This window comes from Lepisma saccharinum, chromosome 17, assembly GCF_977018435.1.
Source record: "Lepisma saccharinum chromosome 17, izLepSacc3.1, whole genome shotgun sequence".
Taxonomy (NCBI): Eukaryota; Metazoa; Arthropoda; class Insecta; order Zygentoma; family Lepismatidae; genus Lepisma; species Lepisma saccharinum.
The window spans coordinates 66,832,112-66,858,697 of NC_139245.1; positions in this window are offsets into that span (position 1 = coordinate 66,832,112).

Below are 26,586 nucleotides of genomic sequence, written 5' to 3' on the forward strand. Positions count from 1 at the left end.
AAAAGCCCTCATGGATTCCATGAGAAAGGAAGAGCCCCCTCGGATTGATGTGCCTATACTTACAAAAGGCACTTCTGTGAGATTGTTGTCCATAATCCTGTCAAAAATATGCCCCATCTTGATATTTTTTTGGCCACACTTAAAACTACGCCAAGACACCCACCCACCCACACCCACCCACACACACCCACACACACCCACACCCACCCACACACACCCACACCCACCCACACACACCCACATACACCCACACACACCCACACCCACCCACACCGGTCCACTTCCGGTTTACTTCCGGTCCACTTCCGGTTTACTTCCGGTCCACTTCCGGTTTACTTCCGGTCCAGTTGTGGCCTATTTCTGTATTGTATCATGCTGTGCAACATCCAATAAATTATTAGATACGTGTTGTTTTCTGATTGGTTGCTTATGACGTAATGTGATTACGTGTTATATTCTGATTGGCCTATTGTTTCAGATGTGTCGTTTTCTGATTGGTTGCTTATGACGTAATGTGATGATGTGTTATATTCTGATTGGCTTATTGTTTCAATGCGGTCCGTGCCTAGGGTATATAAAGAGATTTTGCATTGCATATCAGCCAGTATTGTAAGAGCTGTTGAAGAGAAAGGTTGTATTGTTCCAGTGCTGCTTATATTTTTTAATTGCAGATTTGTATAAATTGAATTACAAATCACACTGCTGAACCCAACTTATCCAGCATAAAATTTTGATTTGAACCCCAAGAAATTGTATATAAATACCAAAGCCAAAAATATTGACACACATACATACATACATACACACACACACACACACACACACACAAAGCACAGTGCTGAACCCAACTGATATTTTTTATTCAGTATAAAGTTTTGAATTGAATCCCAGGAAATTGTATATAATAAACAACAAGAAAAATGCCTAATCAAAAATATTGTAATCAATGCAATAAAAATATATTTAGCTCTAATTGGGCTAGACACCAAAAGATTTGTAACCCGGACAAATACAGAACTCCCACGAAAATTTGCCCCAAATGCAATAGAAAATATAGCATGCAATACTTCAAATATACACATAAAGATACCTGCTCTGCACAGTCATCAATATTGCCCCCACAACCATCTACATCTGGTCTGAAAAGGAAGCATGAAGCACCTCTTAATGCCAGAGCAGCAAAGCAGCCACGCTATGAACCCATCCATAGCAGTTTTAATGGCCAACTTAGGGATCACCGGTTTGTATCAGAGCCAAGATGTGGTATTGAGAATTTTTGAACAGTATAAATCCTGATCTGCAGGCAATTTTAAATGCACAAAATGGCTCTTATAAGCTGTCCCTCAAATTGTATACTCAATATAAGAAGCCAAACGGCACTAAATTTACACAGCCCCACATAACAGCAACTGTACCGGTATATTCAAATGCAAATTCAGACACAATAATAAGCAGTTTGATAGAACAATTGAATATTGAGCACTCTGAATTTGCGGCAAAAGAGTCTGGATGGAGCCTATGCGGCTCTCCTCACAAGTTATATGTTAATATTTCTGAATTCAGCCCATTGCAAGGATCTACATATTTGCCATTACCTGACAATATTAAAAACAAAAGAGCCGTGGTTAATATTGAAAATACCGACCAGAAATGCTTTTTGTGGTGTATTTTAGCTGCTTTGTTTCCAGTTTCAAGGCATCCTGAGAGAATAAGTTATTACAAACAACATGAATATGATTTTGACGATGCAATGGAGGGTTTAGAATATCCAATGTCTGTTCAGAATATTGATAAATTTGAAAAAAAAGCCATGGATATGAACGGCAAACAATTATCTATTAATGTTTATATTTGCTCCACTAGCCGTGGCAATTGCTTGATAGAACCTCTCAGAATCAGTGCATTTGACGATGATTCTGCTGTTCCTATTAATTTGCTCTTAATTGAAGGGGATGGCACATATCATTACACTCTGATACACAGTCTTGAAGCTTTAGTAAGAACACAACTAGACAAATCCAATACAATATTCAGAATATGCAGAAGATGTTTAACTGTACTTGATGGTCAAAAATCGGTGAAGGGGGTTCGGGAAGTGAATGCAGGAATTGCAAACAATAAGTTAATTGAACATCTGAAATATTGTGGCAACCATAAACCTGTTCATATGGTGATGCCTAATCCAAGTGAAAATTGCAAATTCAAAAAGTTTGAAGCCTTGTTGGAACACCCAGCATATATTGTCTGTGATTTTGAATCAAACCTCAAATCTATTGCATTCTGCAATCCAGATCCTGAAGAATCTTCTATTACACCATACCAGCTACATGAACCTTCCAGCTTTTGTTATGTGGTTGTACAGGATGGTGTTGCTAGTAAAGAATATTCATACATGGGAGCAGATGCCATCAAAAAATTTGCACATAGAATAGAAAATGAGTGCCGTGACATAGCATCTAATATCTTATTAAAATCAAAACGTATGTTGCTTTTAACAGAGAAACAGATTGAGGATTTCAACAATGCAGAAAAATGCCCACTATGTGATTGTAAATTTTCAGATACAAATATCAAGGTGAAACACCATTCTCATACAGATGGTAAATTCTTAATGGCCCTGTGTAAAAGCTGTAATATTAAGATCCAGACACCAAGATTTGTCCCCATATTTTGCCATGGAGCATCCAATTATGATTTCCATCATCTGATCAGGTACGAGGGGTTTGACAAGCAGAATTTAAATATTTTAGCTGAAAATGATGAGAAATATATATCTATAAGCAAAACAATTAAAGTTAATAATGTTCCTATTCACATGAGATTTCTTGATTCTTACAGATTTTTACCTGCTAGCCTGGATACACTGGACTCTCAATTATCTGATGAGCAATTCGAAATCACACGTGCATTGTTTCCAAATCAGGATCTGAAATTAATTAGGCGGAAGGGTGTATATCCTTATGACTATGTCACAGATTTTTCTAAATTTGATGAGTGTTCCCTGCCACCACAAGAATAGTTTTACAGCAAAATCAGAGGATCTGGAATCACTGATGAGGATTATCACCGTGCCCAATTGATGTTTAACAATTTAAAATGCCGGACATTTGGTGATTATCACATGGCATATTTGAAACTTGATGTGACCATCTCAACAGATATAATGCAGGCATTCAGAAAATTTTGTATGCAAAATTATGGACTGGACCCAGTGTATTTTTTCAGTGCCCCGGGCCTAGCATGGGCTGCAATGTTTTTAAACACCAAAAAGCAATTGGATCTGATTCAGGATCAAGATATGTATCTGTTTATGGAGCAATGTATAAGAGGAGGTATGGTGCAATGTTCTCAGAGATATGCCAGAGCAAATAACAAATATATTTCTGGTTATGATCCAGCACGGTCATCAAATTATATATTGTATGTGGATGCAAATAGTCTCTATGGTCATGCCATGATGCAAAAACTGCCATATGCAGGGCTTGAATGGGTTGAAGATTTCAATATTGAGGATCTTCAGGACTTTGATGATAGTGAGTGTGGCCTATTCTTAGAGGTTGATCTGACAATTCCAGATGATTTGCACAATAAATTTTCTGATCTGCCCCCAATTCCCGAGGTTCAGTGCTCACCTGGCTCTAAACAGAAGAAGCTCATGATGACACTGGAGGCAAAACAAGGCTACGTCATATATTACAAGAACCTCCAGTTCCTGATGAAACATGGTATTCAAGTGACCAAACTTGGAAAAGTTTTGAGATTCAGGCACTCAGAATGGTTGAAACCATACATTGATACAAACACGGAGCTTCGAACATCTGCAAAGAGCGAATTTGATAAGACCTTGTTTAAATTGATGGTTAATTCTGTATATGGCAAAACAATTGAAAATGTCAGAAAACATACCGATGTTAAATTAATTACTGACCCCAGCCGGAGCAAAAAATTGATAGCAAAGCCTAATTTCAATTACAGAAGAATTTATGATGAGCATATGGCACTTTTTAACATGAAAAAAACAAGGATTAAGTTTGTTAAACCTATTTATGTAGGGGCTGCAATATTGGAATTGGCCAAATCACATATGTTAACATTGTATTATGATGTGCTGAAACCTTTTTATGGTGATAATGTAAAATTGATGTACATGGACACGGATAGTTTTATTCTTGATATTAAAACAGATGTTTATCAAGATATGTCACAGCCTGAATTGTTTCAATATTTTGATACCAGTGAACATACAAAAATTCAACACCACCACAACAAAAAGGTGCCTGGCAAGTTAAAAGATGAGACACTTGGTGATGTTATTGTGGAATTTGCTGGGTTAAGTGCCAAGATGTACAGTTTTAAAACATGTGATGCTGTTGTCAAAAAAGCCAAGGGCATTGGCAGAGTGACTGTTGAAAAAGAGCTCCAATTTGAAGATTATAAAAATTGTCTCAAATCCCAGAGTTCAATCAAAACATCAGAATCCAGAATTCAGAGTGTGGATCACTTATTGACTTCAAATGTTGTAAGAAAAGTGGCTCTGGACCCACATGATGATAAGAGATGCATTTTATCATGTGGCATACATACTTTACCATGGGGGCATTGTGATTTGAAAAATGGGAATCAATGCCCAATCACAGAGCATGATTTGAAATAAATAAACATGCCTATGAACTTATTTGGGTTCAAAAAACAGGCTATTATGGACCTGCCAACACCACAACCCTCTCCTGATATGCAGTCTAAACTGAGTGGCTTGTTAATTATTCACCTGAACATCATATTTACAGATGTTGATGATGAGACAGGCAAAATATTGTACATATTTAACAATAATTTAAATCACTACCAATTACCTGTAGGTGGGCAATTGCAATTTATTACAACTCCTGAGGGTGATGTTAAAATTTCAATAGGGAGAAATATTTACAGAATTAAGCACTCAAACATGACTTCTGGCACTGTATATACTGTTTCTGCTGGTGACTGCTTATATATTGAGGTCTCTGGATCTTATGACAAGCTTATACCTTTTTTTATAGAATTAAGAATCAGGTATTCAATAATAAATAACTACTAAATCAAAAATGCCTAATGATATATTTGGCCATACAAGACATGAAGATCACAGTGATGAGATTCTGATGCTTGATGTCAGAGTCAAGAAATTAAGAAGTGATTTACAAGCTTTACAAACAACACTCAATGCCAGCCTTCAATTAGAAATTACAAATTTGCAATCACAATGCATGGACCCTCTTCTTAAAATTGATTCTGAACTCAAGTTGCTGCTTCAGAAATATACTGATCTGGCGACATTGGATAATTTTCAAAGTTTAGAAGAAGCTGTAGCAGCTCTTCAAGCCAAATTTAAGACCCAGGCCACCAACTCTGAGCAATTGAAACAGCAATTAGAGGAGCAAATAAATAATGTCCAGACACAGCTCCAAACAATTGTCAAAAGCATAAAATCACAAGAAGATTTTGATCTAGTGATTTCCACTCTAAAGGAACAGATTCAGTCACTCCAAATACCTAATCTGGACCCTCTGAACAATGCCATAGCCGAGGTTAAAGAAAAAATTGAGACACTTGAAAATTTTATGAACAATTTGCCCTCTTCTGAAGCTTTGAATGCAATAACTCGGAGTGTTGAAAACATCAAGCTGCAACTTGAAACATATGAAGATTTTGGAAAAATTCAAAGTTCCATAACCCATCTTGAAGGTACAATAGCAGCTGTGCAAAGTGATTTGGCAAATGTACTTGAATCCCGATTGCCCGGGATTGTAGATACTCTTGTTAGTGTCCAGCAACAAATCACAAAGCTTGAAAACCTCAACACTGAATCTGAACTGTCTCATTTTCATCATTTGATAGATGATATCCAAACAAAACTTGAAATTTTACAACAATCCACACCCTCTCAGGCAGATATAGCCCTGCTCCAAAATGCTATGCAAAATGTGGCCGATGCTTCTGAATTACACAATGTGAAATTGGCACTTGAATTTTTGCAAAATACAGTATCAAATTTGCCTACATCACAGGAACTTAAAAATATTAAGAGAGCAGTGAATCGCATATTGAAATCAGAAGATATCAAAAATATCCAAGCAGAGATCAAACATCTCACTCAGACAGTTGCCACTCTACCAACCAATCAACATATTAATGAACTGCATGCCCTGTTTGAGGATATCAGAAGACAGGTCCATGATCTTACTGCTCAAAATTCAAAATTGGCAGTTGTTGAAAATTTGCAACAAATTGTAGCTAATATCAAGCAACAGCTAGGGACCATGGAATCCAATCAAGCAAATGCTCTGTCTGTTTTTGCCACCCAGCTTCAAGAAATTGTGCAACAATACAAAAAACTTGCTGTTGACATAAGAATCAAGCCTGGGCACGATGAGATTGTTAGAACCATCAATGAGCATCTTGAATCTGTAACAAGCAGATTGCTCACAGCAGAAAAAGAAATAACAGGCATAATCGAGAATCCAAAACATTCAGTAATTCTTGAATTGTACAGCATCCCCAACAAAGAATATGATTCTCCATTTACACCAGGTGGCAAAATATATATGCTGTCCCCTGCACAATTTTATTACCAGTTTTTTGTTGGGGGCACATTGAGACCTATCAAGATCAAATATTGGCTTCAACCACAGGCACACCACTACCCTACCTTATCAATAACAAATGCTGATAACAAAGTGAAAATCACCAGTGTAGAATTGGAGGATTTTACAGATCCCAATACATTAGAAACAGCCTATACTGAAGATGATGGCACTCTGGAATTTAAAATACAGATAGGGGACAAATTATATTTAGAAAATCCTGCAGTCTCAGCTGCTGAACACCCCATAGTTGCAATATTCTTGTTTACATATTATGTCTAGACAAATTATTGTTGATGAATTACACAGACAGGCCAGACATAATTTTAAGAGACTCCCAGTAGTCACAAAAGGCATAGATGATTTATGGCAGAGCGACTTGATTGAAATGGCAAGTGGACAGCTGAAAAACTTAGACAAAATCAACAAGGGCTACAAGTATCTTCTCACTGTCATAGACACATTTTCAAAATTTGCCTGGGCTGTGCCCCTCAAATCCAAGACTGGAAAATGTGTTACAGAAGCCCTCAGGACAATCATCAATCAGAGTGGAAGATCCCCGCGCTATTTGCAAACAGATAATGGCAAAGAATTTTATAATTCAGTGTTTCAACAATTTATTAAAAGCCAGGCAATAAAACATTACTCGAGTTACAGTGACCTCAAGGCCTCAATTGTAGAGAGATTCAACAGAACCTTAAAAAATCTTATGTATAAACAATTTACCCTCCAAGGTAATTATAAATGGATTAATATTCTTCCAGAACTTCTACATAAATATAACAACTCGGTCCATTCCACAATCAACATGAAACCCTCTGAAGTAACTTCATCTGATGAGCAAAAATTGATCAGCACTGTTTATTATCCTAGATATCAGCCAACAACAAGAAAGGCCAAATATAGGGTGGGGGATCAAGTAAGAATAAGCAAATATAAGCACTTATTCAAAAGAGGCTTTACAAGAAACTGGAGCACTGAATTATTTACAGTGGTTCAAGTTAAACCCGGGACCCTTAACACTTATATAATAAAGGATCACCGAGGAGAAATTCTCAAAGGCAGGTTCTATGAACAAGAGCTCAGCAAAACTAAACAGCCTGACACTTATTTCATAGAAAAAATCATCCGCAGAAAAGGCAACAAGTTACTTGTCAAATGGCTGGGTCATCCGGAAAACAGCTGGATCGATGCAAACAAAATAATAATATGAACACCTGGGATGTTATAAAAAGGCTCCCAGAACCTGAACAGCAGAATAAGAGAAATGGAGTGCTGCTACCTGATAATATTAGGTGTCTTATTGTTGGGCCATCTGCTTGTGGCAAAACTACACTATTAGTTGATAATTTTTTATTGGCACCCAACTGGTTAGACTGGAAAAACAGGCACTTGTATATCTTCTCTAAGAGCTTGGAACAATTAAAATATCAGCAGCTGATGAAGCTATATGATGGATTGGATATTGCCACTTTTGAACCAGATGTTAAGCCACTTGATGAATGTCTCGATAATTCTGTTGTTGTGTTTGATGACATTATATTGGATAATCAAAACAAGGTTAGAAACTTCTTCACACAGGGCCGACACAAAAACATTGATTGCTTCTACCTGGCACAGACTTTTTCAAAAATACCGAAGCAACTAATCCGGGACAATAGCAATTTTATTTGTGTGTTTCATCAAGACCATACCAACCTCAAACACATACATGATGAATATGTAGGTGGGGACTTGAGCTAGAATGATTTTTCCAAGTTTTGCAGCAAGTGCTGGAACCAGGACAGTTATGGGTTTGTCACAATTGATATGACAAGAACACCCAATAGTGGCAAATACAGAAATAAAATCAACAATTTTCTAGACGTAGAGACGTATATAAATAAACATGAAAAGGCCAATCATTGATGATCATAAGTTAAGAGATTATCTTGTAAAAAGATTTAAGGGATGGAAATCAGAGAACCGAGGAATTTATGAAAAACACAAACAAACAGAACAGCCTGTAATTGATGCTATTAATAATTTAGGTAAGAATATCAAAACTGTTACAGAGCAAAATCAAAACTTGCTCACAGAGCTTGTACCTGTAGCTGCTAGGAACATATTAGATTATCCATTCACCCCACTTTCAAGTATTCATACACCTAGTCCTCCTAGAAGAATTGAAGCTAGTCAAGATCCTATTGAATTGGGTCTTCTTGCTCAAAAATATTTAACCACACCTAAAGACAATAAAGATGAGGTTTTTGGCTTATATGCTGACACAGAGCTTGATGGCAGCATCATTCATAGAATTGGCAATTTCAGAGTAACATTTATGGGAGATGATATAATTGTATATTCAGAATCTCGACTTGGAGAAAAAGGTGCTTTTGTTAGGTACTCCGGAACACCTGGATTGTGGGAATTGATGACGAGGAAGAGGCCTGGCAGCTATACAGATCAAGACTATGAGGATTACAAAGAAATATTAATAAAATCAGATGCTCTGTACCAGAACAATGATCCCACACAAAAAAGAGTCAAGTCTAGCAGTGGGGCAAAATACAACAATTTAATCAAGCCCATATGGTCACAAATTAAGACTGGCAGTGGAATCAAACAATACAACACCCTGCCTAAAGAATTTGTGTGGGTTGATGATGTCAGGAAACTTGTAGATAGGTTATTGGTGATAGCTGGGGAGGAAAATGCTGGGAACCACAATTTTTACAATGAAAAGGTTGGAATTATGGACATGATAAGCACAAAATTGTCTAATTTTATAGTGAATGACAGTAAGGGGATTGGATATCTCATAAAAATTATTAATACTCTACCACCTAAATTTTGGAATATTTCTGAGGGTCGGGGGCTGGTTAATGACATTATAAACAAGCTGCCATTTGAATTACATATTCCAGGTTATCAGTATTGTGGTCCAGGCACAAAACTGGATCATAGATTAAACAGAGGTGATCCTGGTGTTAATCCCCTACATGCTGCTTGTAGAGACCATGATATTGCATACAACACACATTCTGATCTTGACAAGAGACATGTTGCAGACAAGAAATTAGAAGAGGCTGCATTTGGCAGATTTGTAAGCAAAGATGCTTCTTTGAGTGAAAAAATAGCAGCATTGGGAACCACCATAGCTATGAGCACCAAACAAAAACTGGGGTGGGGGTTGTGAATATGTATATAATAAACCTACAATGAAGGCCAAGGGTGTTATGTATCAAATACCTTATGCAGGTCTTAAATCTCTTAAAACTATTGACAGTCTTTTGACCAAAAAGCAGCGCAAGAAAAAAAATTCTTGTATTGCAAAGGGACATGGTATGAAATTGTTGCTTAGTACCCCCCAATTAAAAAAATTACAGCAATCAAGAAAAAAATCACATGTGGGGGGATTCATATTTACCATCCCTGCCATCTTAGCTGCTCTCGGGGCTGTTGGGAGCTTGGCCGGGGGTTCAGCGGCCATAGCAAAAACAGTAATAGATGCCAAGAAGAATAGGGCAGAATTAGATGAGCAGAAGCGCCATAACCTGGCAATGGAGAAACAAGGCAAAGGTGTTAAGAGAGCCATGAATAAGTTTAAAAAAAACAAGAGCCGCTTACAAACCAAGATATTGAAGCTTTAATCAAGCCACTGGGCATCAAATATTTTAGAGGTGTGTACATGTCTGATTCTTTACCAGAACAACCACTCAACAAAGAGTGTGGCATTGTTAATTTGGATGAGTACAAAAATCAGGGCACTCACTGGATCTGTTATCTTAAATATTTAAAAAATGAGGCATTTGTGTTTGATTCATTTGGAGGTGTTCCACCTGAAAATTTAGTAAAATATTTAAATTCAGCTAATCTCTATTACAATAATGCCCGTGTTCAAAATTTCAAAGATGTTAATTGCGGACATTTGTGTTTGTATGTTCTTAGATACATGTCTCAAATAAATAAACCATCAATTGAAGATTTTCAAAAGGCCTTGTGGTATTTGAAACATCATGGGGGTATTCCATCTCACCAGCCAAAATTCAATACTGAAACTCAAATTGCATGATGACATAGTGTATCCCAAAACAATAGCTCTCAGAGCATTTTATGGCATGTACCTAATCCCTAATATTACACACCACAACAACACAATTGCAGTTGGGGATGAAAAAATTGTCATCACTCCAGGGCAGTATAATCTCTCCACTCTAAATGCTCAATTACCCAGAGGTATAGTGTTAAGTCAAAATTCTGTCACTCACAGAGTAGAAATTGTATCTGCTACAGAAACAGTGGATCTGGGTACGATAGGAGAGCTGTTAGGATTTGAGAACAACACAAAACTTGAACCAGGCATCAAACATACTGCTATGAATATACCTAAATTCTTAGCCATAGAAACTCTGAATATTCACTGCAATGTGGCTGAGGGTATGATCACCAAATCAAATGGTATAGGATCTCACAAACAAACAGGCATCATTGCAACATTCAAACCTAATTCTGAATTCATGGAGCCTATTATCTACAATCCATCCCCAACATTATATTTTCCTGTGTGTCATAACAGAATAGATAATATTGAATTGATGGTCACTAATGAAAAAGAAGAATTAGTTGATTTTGCTGGAGCCACAACAACTGCAATCATAGAGATTAACATTTAAATAAAAATACATACAATGGAAAATATTGAGAGTTATGAGCTACAATCATTCCCCCCCAAACAGGAGGACATTTGCAAATTTAAATCAACCCAACACAGAAATTGAGGTTGATCTTGATGTGGGGGATGGGTTTATACACCCTCACAGAGCAGATCTATACATCAAATTTGATGTTGTAAAACTCGATGGAACAGATTATCCGGCAAATTCTAATATAAGATTGGTGGACAATTTTGTGCCACATCTATTCTCTGAAATTGAGATCAGAAAGCATGGCGTTGTTATAAACAGAGTGGATTATCCCGGCATTACCTCCACAGCTTTGGCCACATTAAAATTATCCAAAACCGAGGCTTCATACTACAAAATAGGAGGATTCGAGGCTGGTGATAAGATATTATCTAAGAACCACACAGTGCTGTTCCCCATGCGCCTGTTGCCAGGATTCTTCTCAGATTACAAAGAAATTATGTGGAAGGGTGGGTTAAGAATAACATTTAGAAGAGCTGCAAATGATAATAATGCCTTGATGAGGTACAGTGCAATAAACTCTACAGGAGAAGCTCTGCCTAATACCCTACCAGATGCAGGCAAATGCATTATTCAGACTATGGAGTTAAGAATCCCTGTTGTTGAGTATGAGGCCAGTTATGGTCTTAAATACAAAGCTGATATAATAAAAAATCCACAGATTCCTCTGCAATTTTATACATATCAATGCGTACAGAAACCCGCATCTGGTACATATTATGAGTTTGATGCTACAAATTCATTCTCCAGTATTCAATTTGACATGCCTGATTTTGTGGTGGTACTGTTTCAGACTGGAAGACACAACAATCAGGAAAAAAATTCAAGTAAATTTGATAACTGCAACATCAAGAACATATATCTTAAAAATGGCAGAAATGAGGTCTTTCCTAGAGAGAATTATAATTTAGACATGTCCAAGAATGATTTCCTTAAATTATATGAGGCTTTTTCTTCCTTCAAAAGAGTCACTGCAGGCAATACTGACATGTACTACACACCAGATGAATTCAAAGCACAGAGACCCATGTTTGTAATCAATGCTTCAAAAAGGAAACAAGTTGTGGTGAATGACAGGACAAACATTAAAATTATCTGTGAATTTCATGAGGCATTACCTGATGACACCATATGTAGTGTTATTCTCATAGGTGAAAAATCATATGTTTATGATGTAAGAAATGAGAGAGTCACGGAGCAATTCTAGAAGAATTACATTATTTTAATATTAGATAAACAAATTGAACCTGGTATCCAATTGAACTTAGACCAGAAGTAAATATGTGTGTGGGTGGGTGTGGGTGTGTGTGGGTGGGTGGCATAGTTTTAAGTGTAGCCATCAAGAGGGGCATATTTTTGACAGGATTATGGACAACAATCTCACAGAAGTGCCTTTTGTAAGTACAGGCACATCAATCCGAGGGGGCTCTTCCTTTCTCATGGAATCCATGAGGGCTTTTTTACAAAAATCTTGGATTAGGCAGGGTTCTACACTAGAGCAAAAAGCTCATATGGGCATGTTGAGCTAATTTTAAGTGTAGACAATTCTGCTTGGGGGGAGCTCTTCCTTTTGTGGGTTTATAATATTGTATTTTATACTACTATAGTTTTATCAAAATTTTCAGTATGTTATTTTAAAAGGAAATGTGTTGGGACCTCTTTGGAGGCGAGCTCATTACAGTGATTAACATTAAAACTCACTGGGTGGTCTCCTCTCGAGAGCGGATCTCATTTTTGTCAACACCCGAGTAATTGTATCTTGCCGAATTACGATTGTTGTTTGTGGCGTGCTGAAAATTTTTCTTTGGCGAACGTTAAGCAAGAATTCATGGCACACACCTGAGGGGAGAAATCCGAGTTTAATGTTTACATTGTTCATTACTGGGTTTTCTCCTCCATGGTGCGTTACCTTCAAATATACAAGTTTGCCAGATTGCAAATATTTTTATATGTTTCGGGCTTTATAATTTCGGTTATCCGTTTATAGTATATTATGGTGCCAGTTGAAATATAAGTTCACGGAATCTCCTTCGAGGTGAGATCATGACGGTGATGTAAATTTTAGCTTCACTGGGTGGTCTCCTCTCGAAGGCGGTTTTCATTCAACAGAAGAAAGAGGATACACAAAAATAATTGTGTTCTAGGATTTCTTTTCCACCAGTTGAGATAATAATGTGCGCACTTGAGAGGCGATTGCCAAGTTTATGTTTTATTTTTCATTACTGGGTTTTCTCCTTCATGGCGCGTGATGCTTATACCGTCGACTGTTAAGAAATAAAATTTTCTTATGTGGGTTTTGGTTCCACTTCTCTTTGGCTTTGTCCTATTTGGAACTGATAAAGCTATTGAGTGGTGGCACCGCGGCCCTTTCATCGATAATACAATGTATTAGTCCAGAAGTTAAAATTCGTTAATATTGCAAGTTTTTAAAATCTTGAAGGGAAACACTCCCATTCTTGGTGTTCTTGGTTAAATTTTTCTGGTTTAATATTTTGGATGTAGGGAATTCATGTCAATGCTTTTATGTAAGAAAATTATATTTTTAAAATGATACGTAAGCCGTTTCTTTTGAGGAAAAGAAGTTCCTTGTGTAATTTCATTTTCATTGGATATTGTTGAAGTTGTCATGCTGTAACCAAATGTGCAGGCGAGTGGGAAGTAACTTGTTTCCCTCCCACTCCACCGACTGAAATTTGAGATACCTGGGACGTTGATAACTTTCATTTGCTTGTTTGCTGTCTGAGACGAAGGTTGTCAAGTTTCCGATTGCAGTGTTTGTAAATCTGTACTGTGATATAGTGTAGGATAAAGTTGATCCTTACTTATGAAATAGAAGCAAATGGTACGTATATTTAGTAGGGATTCATCAGATGTGGATAGATTTTTGCGTTATTTACTTTCGTTTATGTTTAAATGTAGTTTTATCAAAATTTTCAGTATGTTATTTTAAAAGGAAATGTGTTGGGACCTCTTTGGAGGCGAGCTCATTACAGTGATTAACATTAAAACTCACTGGGTGGTCTCCTCTCGAGAGCGGATCTCATTTTTGTCAACACCCGAGTAATTGTATCTTGCCGAATTACGATTGTTGTTTGTGGCGTGCTGAAAATTTTTCTTTGGCGAACGTTAAGCAAGAATTCATGGCACACACCTGAGGGGAGAAATCCGAGTTTAATGTTTACATTGTTCATTACTGGGTTTTCTCCTCCATGGTGCGTTACCTTCAAATATACAAGTTTGCCAGATTGCAAATATTTTTATATATTTCGTGCTTTATAATTTCGGTTATCCGTTAATACTATATTATGGTGCCAGTTGAAATATAAGTTCACGGAATCTCCTTCGAGGTGAGATCATGACGGTGATGTAAATTTTAGCTTCACTGGGTGGTCTCCTCTCGAAGGCGGTTTTCATTCAACAGAAGAAAGAGGATACACAAAAATAATTGTGTTCTAGGATTTCTTTTCCACCAGTTGAAATAATAATGTGCGCACTTGAGAGGCGATTGCCAAGTTTATGTTTTATTTTTCATTACTGGGTTTTCTCCTTCATGGCGCGTGATGCTTATACCGTCGACTGTTAAGAAATAAAATTTTCTTATGTGGGCTTTGGTTCCACTTCTGTTTGAATTTGTACTATTTGGAACTGATAAAGCTATTGAGTGGTGGCACCGCGGCCCTTTCATCGATAATACAATGTATTAGTCCAGAAGTTAAAATTCGTTAATATTGCAAGTTTTTAAAATCTTGAAGGGAAACACTCCCATTCTTGGTGTTCGTGGTTAAATTTTTCTGGTTTACTATTTTGGATGTAGGGAATTCATGTCAATGCTTTTATGTAAGAAAATTATATTTTTAAAATGATACGTAAGCCGTTTCTTTTAAGGAAAAGAAGTTCCTTGTGTAATTTCATTTTCATTGGATATTGTTGAAGTTGTCATGCTGTAACCAAATGTGCAGGCGAGTGGGAAGTAACTTGCTTCCCTCCCACTCCACCGACTGAAATTTGAGATACCTGGGACGTTGATAACTTTCATTTGCTTGTTTGCTGTCTGAGACGAAGGTTGTCAAGTTTCCGATTGCAGTGTTTGTAAATCTGTACTGTGATATAGTGTAGGATAAAGTTGATCCTTACTTATGAAATAGAAGCAAATAGTACGTATATTTAGCAGGGATTCATCAGATGTGGATAGATTTTTGCGTTATTTACTTTCGTTTATGTTTAAATATAGTTTTATCAAAATTTTCAGTATGTTATTTTAAAAGGAAATGTGTTGGGACCTCTTTGGAGGCGAGCTCATTACAGTGATTAACATTAAAACTCAGTGGGTGGTCTCCTCTCGAGAGCGGATCTCATTTTTGTCAACACCCGAGTAATTGTATCTTGCTGAATTACGATTGTTATTTGTGGCGTGCTGAAAATTTTTCTTTGGCGAACGTTAAGCAAGAATTCATGGCACACACCTGAGGGGAGAAATCCGAGTTTAATGTTTACATTTTTCATTACTGGGGTTTCTCCTCCATGGTGCGTTACCTTCAAATATACAAGTTTGCCAGATTGCAAATATTTTTATATGTTTCGTGCTTTATAATTTCGGTTATCCGTTAATACTATATTATGGTGCCAGTTGAAATATAAGTTCACGGAATCTCCTTCGAGGTGAGATCATGACGGTGATGTAAATTTTAGCTTCACTGGGTGGTCTCCTCTCGAAGGCGGTTTTCATTCAACAGAAGAAAGAGGATACACAAAAATAATTGTGTTCTAGGACTTCTTTTCCACCAGTTGAAATAATAATGTGCGCACTTGAGAGGCGATTGCCAAGTTTATGTTTTATTTTTCATTACTGGGTTTTCTCCTTCATGGCGCGTGATGCTTATACCCTCGACTGTTAAGAAATAAAATTTTCTTATGTAGGCTTTGGTTCCACTTCTCTTTGGCTTTGTCCTATTTGGAACTGATAAAGCTATTGAGTGGTGGCACCGCGGCCATTCCATCGATAATACAATGTATTAGTCCAGAAGTTAAAATTCGTTAATATTGCAAGTTTTTAAAATCTTGAAGGGAAACACTCCCATTCTTGGTGTTCGTGGTTAAATTTTTCTGGTTTACTATTTTGGATGTAGGGAATTCATGTCAATGCTTTTATGTAAGAAAATTATATTTTTAAAATGATACGTAAGCCGTTTCTTTTAAGGAAAAGAAGTTCCTTGTGTAATTTCATTTTCATTGGATATTGTTGAAGTTGTCATGCTGTAACCAAATGTGCAGGCGAGTGGGAAGTAACTTGCTTCCCTCCCACTCCACCGACTGAAATTTGAGATACCTGGGACGTTGATAACTTTCATTTGCTTGTTTGCTGTCTGAGACGAAGGATGTCAAGTTTCCGATTGCAGTGTTTGTAAATCTGTACTATGATATAGTGTAGGATAAAGTTGATCCTTACTTATGAAATAGAAGCAAATGGTACGTATATTTAGTAGGGATTCATCAGATGTGAATAGATTTTGTGCGTTATTTACTTTCGTTTATGTTTAAATGTAGTTTTATCAAAATTTTCAGTATGTTATTTTAAAAGGAAATGTGTTGGGACCTCTTTGGAGGTGAGCTCATTACAGTGATTAACATTAAAACTCACTGGGTGGTCTCCTCTCGAGAGCGGATCTCATTTTTGTCAACACCCGAGTAATTGTATCTTGCCGAATTACGATTGTTGTTTGTGGCGTGCTGAAAATTTTTCTTTGGCGAACGTTAAGCAAGAATTCATGGCACACACCTGAGGGGAGAAATCCGAGTTTAATGTTTACATTGTTCATTACTGGGTTTTCTCCTCCATGGTGCGTTACCTTCAAATATACAAGTTTGCCAGATTGCAAATATTTTTATATGTTTCGTGCTTTATAATTTCGGTTATCCGTTAATACTATATTATGGTGCCAGTTGAAATATAAGTTCACGGAATCTCCTTCGAGGTGAGATCATGACGGTGATGTAAATTTTAGCTTCACTGGGTGGTCTCCTCTCGAAGGCGGTTTTCATTCAACAGAAGAAAGAGGATACACAAAAATAATTGTGTTCTAGGATTTCTTTTCCACCAGTTGAAATAATAATGTGCGCACTTGAGAGGCGATTGCCAAGTTTATGTTTTATTTTTCATTACTGGGTTTTCTCCTTCATGGCGCGTGATGCTTATACCCTCGACTGTTAAGAAATAAAATTTTCTTATGTGGGCTTTGGTTCCACTTCTCTTTGGCTTTGTCCTATTTGGAACTGATAAAGCTATTGAGTGGTGGCACCGCGGCCCTTTCATCGATAATACAATGTATTAGTCCAGAAGTTAAAATTCGTTAATATTGCAAGTTTTTAGAATCTTGAAGGGAAACACTCCCATTCTTGGTGTTCGTGGTTAAATTTTTCTGGTTTACTATTTTGGATGTAGGGAATTCATGTCAATGCTTTTATGTAAGAAAATTATATTTTTAAAATGATACGTAAGCCGTTTCTTTTAAGGAAAAGAAGTTCCTTTTGTAATTTCATTTTCATTGGATATTGTTGAAGTTGTCATGCTGTAACCAAATGTGCAGGCGAGTGGGAAGTAACTTGTTTCCCTCCCACTCCACCGACTGAAATTTGAGATACCTGGGACGTTGATAACTTTCATTTGCTTGTTTGCTGTCTGAGACGATGTTTGTCAAGTTTCCGATTGCAGTGTTTGTAAATCTGTACTGTGATATAGTGTAGGATAAAGTTGATCCTTACTTATGAAATAGAAGCAAATGGTACGTATATTTAGCAGGGATTCATCAGATGTGGATAGATTTTTGCGTTATTTACTTTCGTTTATATTTAAATGTAGTTTTATCAAAATTTTCAGTATGTTATTTTAAAAGGAAATGTGTTGGGACCTCTTTGGAGGTGAGCTCATTACAGTGATTAACATTAAAACTCACTGGATGGTCTCCTCTCGAGAGCGGATCTCATTTTTGTCAACACCCGAGTAATTGTATCTTGCCGAATTACGATTGTTTTTGTGGCGTGCTGAAAATTTTTCTTTGGCGAACGTTAAGCAAGAATTCATGGCACACACCTGAGGGGAGAAATCCGAGTTTAATGTTTACATTTTTCATTACTGGGGTTTCTCCTCCATGGTGCGTTACCTTCACATATACAAGTTTGCCAGATTGCAAATATTTTTATATGTTTCGTGCTTTATAATTTCGGTTATCCGTTAATACTATATTATGGTGCCAGTTGAAATATAAGTTCACGGAATCTCCTTCGAGGTGAGATCATGACGGTGATGTAAATTTTAGCTTCACTGGGTGGTCTCCTCTCGAAGGCGGTTTTCATTCAACAGAAGAAAGAGGATACACAAAAATAATTGTGTTCTAGGATTTCTTTTCCACCAGTTGAAATAATAATGTGCGCACTTGAGAGGCGATTGCCAAGTTTATGTTTTATTTTTCATTACTGGGTTTTCTCCTTCATGGCGCGTGATGCTTATACCCTCGACTGTTAAGAAATAAAATTTTCTTATGTGGGCTTTGGTTCCACTTCTCATTGGCTTTGTCCTATTTGGAACTGATAAAGCTATTGAGTGGTGGCACCGCGGCCCTTTCATCGATAATACAATGTATTAGTCCAGAAGTTAAAATTCGTTAATATTGCAAGTTTTTAGAATCTTGAAGGGAAACACTCCCATTCTTGGTGTTCGTGGTTAAATTTTTCTGGTTTACTATTTTGGATGTAGGGAATTCATGTCAATGCTTTTATGTAAGAAAATTATATTTTTAAAATGATACGTAAGCCGTTTCTTTTAAGGAAAAGAAGTTCCTTTTGTAATTTCATTTTCATTGGATATTGTTGAAGTTGTCATGGTGTAACCAAATGTGCAGGCGAGTGGGTAGTAACTTGCTTCCCTCCCACTCCACCGACTGAAATTTGAAACACCTGGGACGTTGATAACTTTCATTTGCTTGTTTGCTTTCTGAGACGAAGGTTGGCAAGTTTCCGATTGCAGTGTTTTTAAATCTGTACTGTGATATAGTGTAAAATAAAGTTGATCCTTACTTATGAAATAGACGAAAATGGTACGTATATTTAGTAGGGATTCATCAGATGTGGATAGATTTTTGCGTTATTTACTTTCGTTTATGTTTAAATATAGTTTTATCAAAATTTTCAGTATGTTATTTTAAAAGGAAATGTGTTGGGACCTCTTTGGAGGCGAGCTCATTACAGTGATTAACATTAAAACTCACTGGGTGGTCTCCTCTCGAGAGCGGATCTCATTTTTGTCAACACCCGAGTAATTGTATCTTGCCGAATTACGATTGTTGTTTGTGGCGTGCTGAAAATTTTTCTTTCGCGAACGTTAAGCAAAAATTCATGGCACACACCTGAGGGGAGAAATCCGAGTTTAATGTTTACATTGTTCATTACTGGGTTTTCTCCTCCATGGTGCGTTACCTTCAAATATACAAGTTTGCCAGATTGCAAATATTTTTATATGTTTCGTGCTTTATAATTTCGGTTATCCGTTTATACTATATTATGGTGCAAGTTGAAATATAAGTTCACGGAATCTCCTTCGAGGTGAGATCATGACGGTGATGTAAATTTTAGCTTCACTGGGTGGTCTCCTCTCGAAGGCGGTTTTCATTCAACAGAAGAAAGAGGATACACAAAAATAATTATGTTCTAGGATTTCTTTTCCACCAGTTGAGATAATAATGTGCGCACTTGAGAGGCGATTGCCAAGTTTATGTTTTATTTTTCATTACTGGGTTTTCTCCTTCATGGCGCGTGATGCTTATACCGTCGACTGTTAAGAAATAAAATTTTCTTATGTGGGCTTTGGTTCCACTTCTCTTTGGCTTTGTCCTATTTGGAACTGATAAAGCTATTGAGTGGTGGCACCGCGGCCCTTTCATCGATAATACAATGTATTAGTCCAGAAGTTAAAATTCGTTAATATTGCAAGTTTTTAAAATCTTGAAGGGAAACACTCCCATTCTTGGTGTTCTTGGTTAAATTTTTCTGGTTTAATATTTTGGATGTAGGGAATTCATGTCAATGCTTTTATGTAAGAAAATTATATTTTTAAAATGATACGTAAGCCGTTTCTTTTGAGGAAAAGAAGTTCCTTGTGTAATTTCATTTTCATTGGATATTGTTGAAGTTGTCATGCTGTAACCAAATGTGCAGGCGAGTGGGAAGTAACTTGTTTCCCTCCCACTCCACCGACTGAAATTTGAGATACCTGGGACGTTGATAACTTTCATTTGCTTGTTTGCTGTCTGAGACGAAGGTTGGCAAGTTTCCGATTGCAGTGTTTGTAAATCTGTACTGTGATATAGTGTAGGATAAAGTTGATCCTTACTTATGAAATAGACGAAAATGGTACGTATATTTAGTAGGGATTCATCAGATGTGGATAGATTTTTGCGTTATTTACTTTCGTTTATGTTTAAATGTAGTTTTATCAAAATTCTCAGTATGTTATTTTAAAAGAAATGTGTTGGGACTTCTTTGGAGGCGAGCTCATTACAGTGATTAACATTAAAACTCACTGGGTGGTCTCCTCTCGAGAGCGGATCTCATTTTTGTCAACACCCGAGTAATTGTATCTTGCCGAATTACGATTGTTGTTTGTGGCGTGCTGAAAATTTTTCTTCGGCGAACGTTAAGCAAGAATTCATGGCACACACCTGAGGGGAGAAATCCGAGTTTAATGTTTACATTGTTCATTACTGGGTTTTCTCCTCCATGGTGCGTTACCTTCAAATATACAAGTTTGCCAGATTGCAAATATTTTTATATGTTTCGGGCTTTATAATTTCGGTTATCCGTTAATACTATATTATGGTGCCAGTTGAAATATAAGTTCACGGAATCTCCTTCGAGGTGAGATCATGACGGTGATGTAAATTTTAGCTTCACTGGGTGGTCTCCTCTCGAAGGCGGTTTTCATTCAACAGAAGAAAGAGGATACACAAAAATAATTGTGTTCTAGGATTTCTTTTCCACCAGTTGAAATAATAATGTGCGCACTTGAGAGGCGATTGCCAAGTTTATGTTTTATTTTTCATTATTGGGTTTTCTCCTTCATGGCGCGTGATGCTTATACCGTCGACTGTTAAGAAATAAAATTTTCTTATGTGGGCTTTGGTTCCACTTCTCTTTGGCTTTGTCCTATTTGGAACTGATAAAGCTATTGAGTGGTGGCACTGCGGCCCTTTCATCGATAATACAATGTATTAGTCCGGAAGTTAAAATTCGTTAATATTGCAAGTTTTTAAAATCTTGAAGGGAAACACTCCCATTCTTGGTGTTCGTGGTTAAATTTTTCTGGTTTAATATTTTGGATGTAGGGAATTCATGTCAATGCTTTTATGTAAGAAAATTATGTTTTTAAAATGATACGTAAGCCGTTTCTTTTAAGGAAAAGAAGTTCCTTGTGTAATTTCATTTTCATTGGATGTTGTTGAAGTTGTCATGCTGTAACCAAATGTGCAGGCGAGTGGGAAGTAACTTGCTTCCCTCCCACTCTACCGACTGAAATTTGAGACACCTGGGACGTTGATAACTTTCATTTGCTTGTTTGCTTTCTGAGACGAAGGTTGGCAAGTTTCCGATTGCAGTGTTTGTAAATCTGTACTGTGATATAGTGTAGGATAAAGTTGATCCTTACTTATGAAATAGACGAAAATGGTACGTATATTTAGTAGGGATTCATCAGATGTGGATAGATTTTTGCGTTATTTACTTTCGTTTATGTTTAAATGTAGTTTTATCAAAATTTTCAGTATGTTATTTTAAAAGGAAATGTGTTGGGACCTCTTTGGAGGCGAGCTCATTACAGTGATTAACATTAAAACTCACTGGGTGGTCTCCTCTCGAGAGCGGATCTCATTTTTGTCAACACCCGAGTAATTGTATCTTGCCGAATTACGATTGTTGTTTGTGGCGTGCTGAAAATTTTTCTTTGGCGAACGTTAAGCAAGAATTCATGCAACACACCTGAGGGGAGAAATCCGAGTTTAATGTTTACATTGTTCATTACTGGGTTTTCTCCTCCATGGTGCGTTACCTTCAAATATACAAGTTTGCCAGATTGCAAATATTTTTACATGTTTCGTGCTTTATAATTTCGGTTATCCGTTAATACTATGTTATGGTGCCAGTTGAAATATAAGTTCACGGAATCTCCTTCGAGGTGAGATCATGACGGTGATGTAAATTTTAGCTTCACTGGGTGGTCTCCTCTCGAAGGCGGTTTTCATTCAACAGAAGAAAGAGGATACACAGAAATAATTGTGTTCTAGGATTTCTTTTCCACCAGTTGAAATAATAATGTGCGCACTTGAGAGGCGATTGCCAAGTTTATGTTTTATTTTTCATTACTGGGTTTTCTCCTTCATGGCGCGTGATGCTTATACCGTCGACTGTTAAGAAATAAAATTTTCTTATGTGGGCTTTGGTTCCACTTCTCTTTGGATTTGTACTATTTGGAATTGATAAAGCTATTGAGTGGTGGCACCGCGGCCCTTTCATCGATAATACAATGTATTAGTCCAGAAGTTAAAATTCGTTAATATTGCAAGTTTTTAAAATCTTGAAGGGAAACACTCCCATTCTTGGTGTTCGTGGTTAAATTTTTCTGGTTTACTATTTTGGATGTAGGGAATTCATGTCAATGCTTTTATGTAAGAAAATTATATTTTTAAAATGATACATAAGCCGTTTCTTTTAAGGAAAAGAAGTTCCTTGTGTAATTTCATTTTCATTGGATATTGTTGAAGTTGTCATGCTGTAACCAAATGTGCAGGCGAGTGGGAAGTAACTTGCTTCCCTCCCACTCCACCGACTGAAATTTGAGATACCTGGGACGTTGATAACTTTCATTTGCTTGTTTGCTGTCTGAGACGAAGGTTGTCAAGCTTCCGATTGCAGTGTTTGTAAATCTGTACTGTGATATAGTGTAGGATAAAGTTGATCCTTACTTATGAAATAGAAGCAAATGGTACGTATATTTAGCAGGGATTCATCAGATGTGAATAGATTTTTGCGTTATTTACTTTCGTTTATGTTTAAATGTAGTTTTATCAAAATTTTCAGTATGTTATTTTAAAAGGAAATGTGTTGGGACCTCTTTGGAGGTGAGCTCATTACAGTGATTAACATTAAAACTCACTGGGTGGTCTCCTCTCGAGAGCGGATCTCATTTTTGTCAACACCCGAGTAATTGTATCTTGCCGAATTACGATTGTTATTTGTGGCGTGCTGAAAATTTTTCTTTGGCGAACGTTAAGCAAGAATTCATGGCACACACCTGAGGGGAGAAATCCGAGTTTAATGTTTACATTTTTCATTACTAAGGTTTCTCCTCCATGGTGCGTTACCTTCAAATATACAAGTTTGGCAGATTGCAAATATTTTTATATGTTTCGTGCTTTATAATTTCGGTTATCCGTTAATACTATATTATGGTGCCAGTTGAAATATAAGTTCACGGAATCTCCTTCGAGGTGAGATCATGACGGTGATGTAATTTTAGCTTCACTGGGTGGTCTCCTCTCGAAGGCGGTTTTCATTCAACAGAAGAAAGAATATACACAGAAATAATTGTGTTCTAGGATTTCTTTTCCACCAGTTGAAATAATAATGTGCGCACTTGAGAGGCGATTGCCAAGTTTATGTTTTATTTTTCATTACTGGGTTTTCTCCTTCATGGCGCCTGATGCTTATACCCTCGACTGTTAAGAAATAAAATTTTCTTATGTAGGCTTTGGTTCCACTTCTCTTTGGCTTTGTCCTATTTGGAACTGATAAAGCTATTGAATGGTGGCACCGCGGCCCTTCCATCGATAATACAATGTATTAGTCCAGAAGTTAAAATTCGTTAATATTGCAAGTTTTTAAAATCTTGAAGGGAAACACTCCCATTCTTGGTGTTCGTGGTTAATTTTTTCTGGTTTACTATTTTGGATGTAGGGAATTCATGTCAATGCTTTTATGTAAGAAAATTATATTTTAAAATGATACGTAAGCCGTTTCTTTTAAGGAAAAGAAGTTCCTTGTGTAATTTCATTTTCATTGGATATTTTTGAAGTTGTCATGCTGTAACCAAATGTGCAGGCGAGTGGGAAGTAACGTGCTTCCCTCCCACTCCACCGACTGAAATTTGAGACACCTGGGACGTTGATAACTTTCATTTGCTTGTTTGCTTTCTGAGACGAAGGTTGGCAAGTTTCCGATTGCAGTGTTTGTAAATCTGTACTGTGATATAGTGTAGGATAAAGTTGATCCTTACTTATGAAATAGACGAATGGTACGTATATTTAGTAGGGATTCATCAGATGTGGATAGATTTTTGCGTTATTTACTTTCGTTTATGTTTAAATGTAGTTTTATCAAAATTCTCAGTATGTTATTTTAAAAGAAATGTTTTGGGACTTCTTTGGAGGCGAGCTCATTACAGTGATTAACATTAAAACTCACTGGGTGGTCTCCTCTCGAGAGCGGATCTCATTTTTGTCAACACCCGAGTAATTGTATCTTGCCGAATTACGATTGTTGTTTGTGGCGTGCTGAAAATTTTTCTTTGGCGAACGTTAAGCAAGAATTCATGGCACACACCTGAGGGGAGAAATCCGAGTTTAATGTTTACATTGTTCATTACTGGGTTTTCTCCTCCATGGTGCGTTACCTTCAAATATACAAGTTTGCCAGATTGCAAATATTTTTATATGTTTCGGGCTTTATAATTTCGGTTATCCGTTAATACTATATTATGGTGCCAGTTGAAATATAAGTTCACGGAATCTCCTTCGAGGTGAGATCATGACGGTGATGTAAATTTTAGCTTCACTGGGTGGTCTCCTCTCGAAGGCGGTTTTCATTCAACAGAAGAAAGAGGATACACAAAAATAATTGTGTTCTAGGATTTCTTTTCCACCAGTTGAAATAATAATGTGCGCACTTGAGAGGCGATTGCCAAGTTTATGTTTTATTTTTCATTACTGGGTTTTCTCCTTCATGGCGCGTGATGCTTATACCGTCGACTGTTAAGAAATAAAATTTTCTTATGTGGGCTTTGGTTCCACTTCTCTTTGGATTTGTACTATTTGGAACTGATAAAGCTATTGAGTGGTGGCACCGCGGCCCTTTCATCGATAATACAATGTATTAGTCCAGAAGTTAAAATTCGTTAATATTGCAAGTTTTTAAAATCTTGAAGGGAAACACTCCCATTCTTGGTGTTCGTGGTTAAATTTTTCTGGTTTACTATTTTGGATGTAGGGAATTCATGTCAATGCTTTTATGTAAGAAAATTATATTTTTAAAATGATACATAAGCCGTTTCTTTTAAGGAAAAGAAGTTCCTTGTGTAATTTCATTTTCATTGGATATTGTTGAAGTTGTCATGCTGTAACCAAATGTGCAGGCGAGTGGGAAGTAACTTGCTTCCCTCCCACTCCACCGACTGAAATTTGAGATACCTGGGACGTTGATAACTTTCATTTGCTTGTTTGCTGTCTGAGACGAAGGTTGTCAAGTTTCCGATTGCAGTGTTTGTAAATCTGTACTGTGATATAGTGTAGGATAAAGTTGATCCTTACTTATGAAATAGAAGCAAATGGTACGTATATTTAGCAGGGATTCATCAGATGTGAATAGATTTTTGCGTTATTTACTTTCGTTTATGTTTAAATGTAGTTTTATCAAAATTTTCAGTATGTTATTTTAAAAGGAAATGTGTTGGGACCTCTTTGGAGGTGAGCTCATTACAGTGATTAACATTAAAACTCACTGGGTGGTCTCCTCACGAGAGCGGATCTCATTTTTGTCAACACCCGAGTAATTGTATCTTGCCGAATTACGATTGTTATTTGTGGCGTGCTGAAAATTTTTCTTTGGCGAACGTTAAGCAAGAATTCATGGCACACACCTGAGGGGAGAAATCCGAGTTTAATGTTTACATTTTTCATTACTGGGGTTTCTCCTCCATGGTGCGTTACCTTCAAATATACAAGTTTGCCAGATTGCAAATATTTTTATATGTTTCGTGCTTTATAATTTCGGTTATCCGTTAATATTATATTATGGTGCCAGTTGAAATATAAGTTCACGGAATCTCCTTCGAGGTGAGATCATGACAGTGATGTAAATTTTAGCTTCACTGGGTGGTCTCCTCTCGAAGGCGGTTTTCATTCAACAGAAGAAAGTGGATACACAAAAATAATTGTGTTCTAGGATTTCTTTTCCACCAGTTG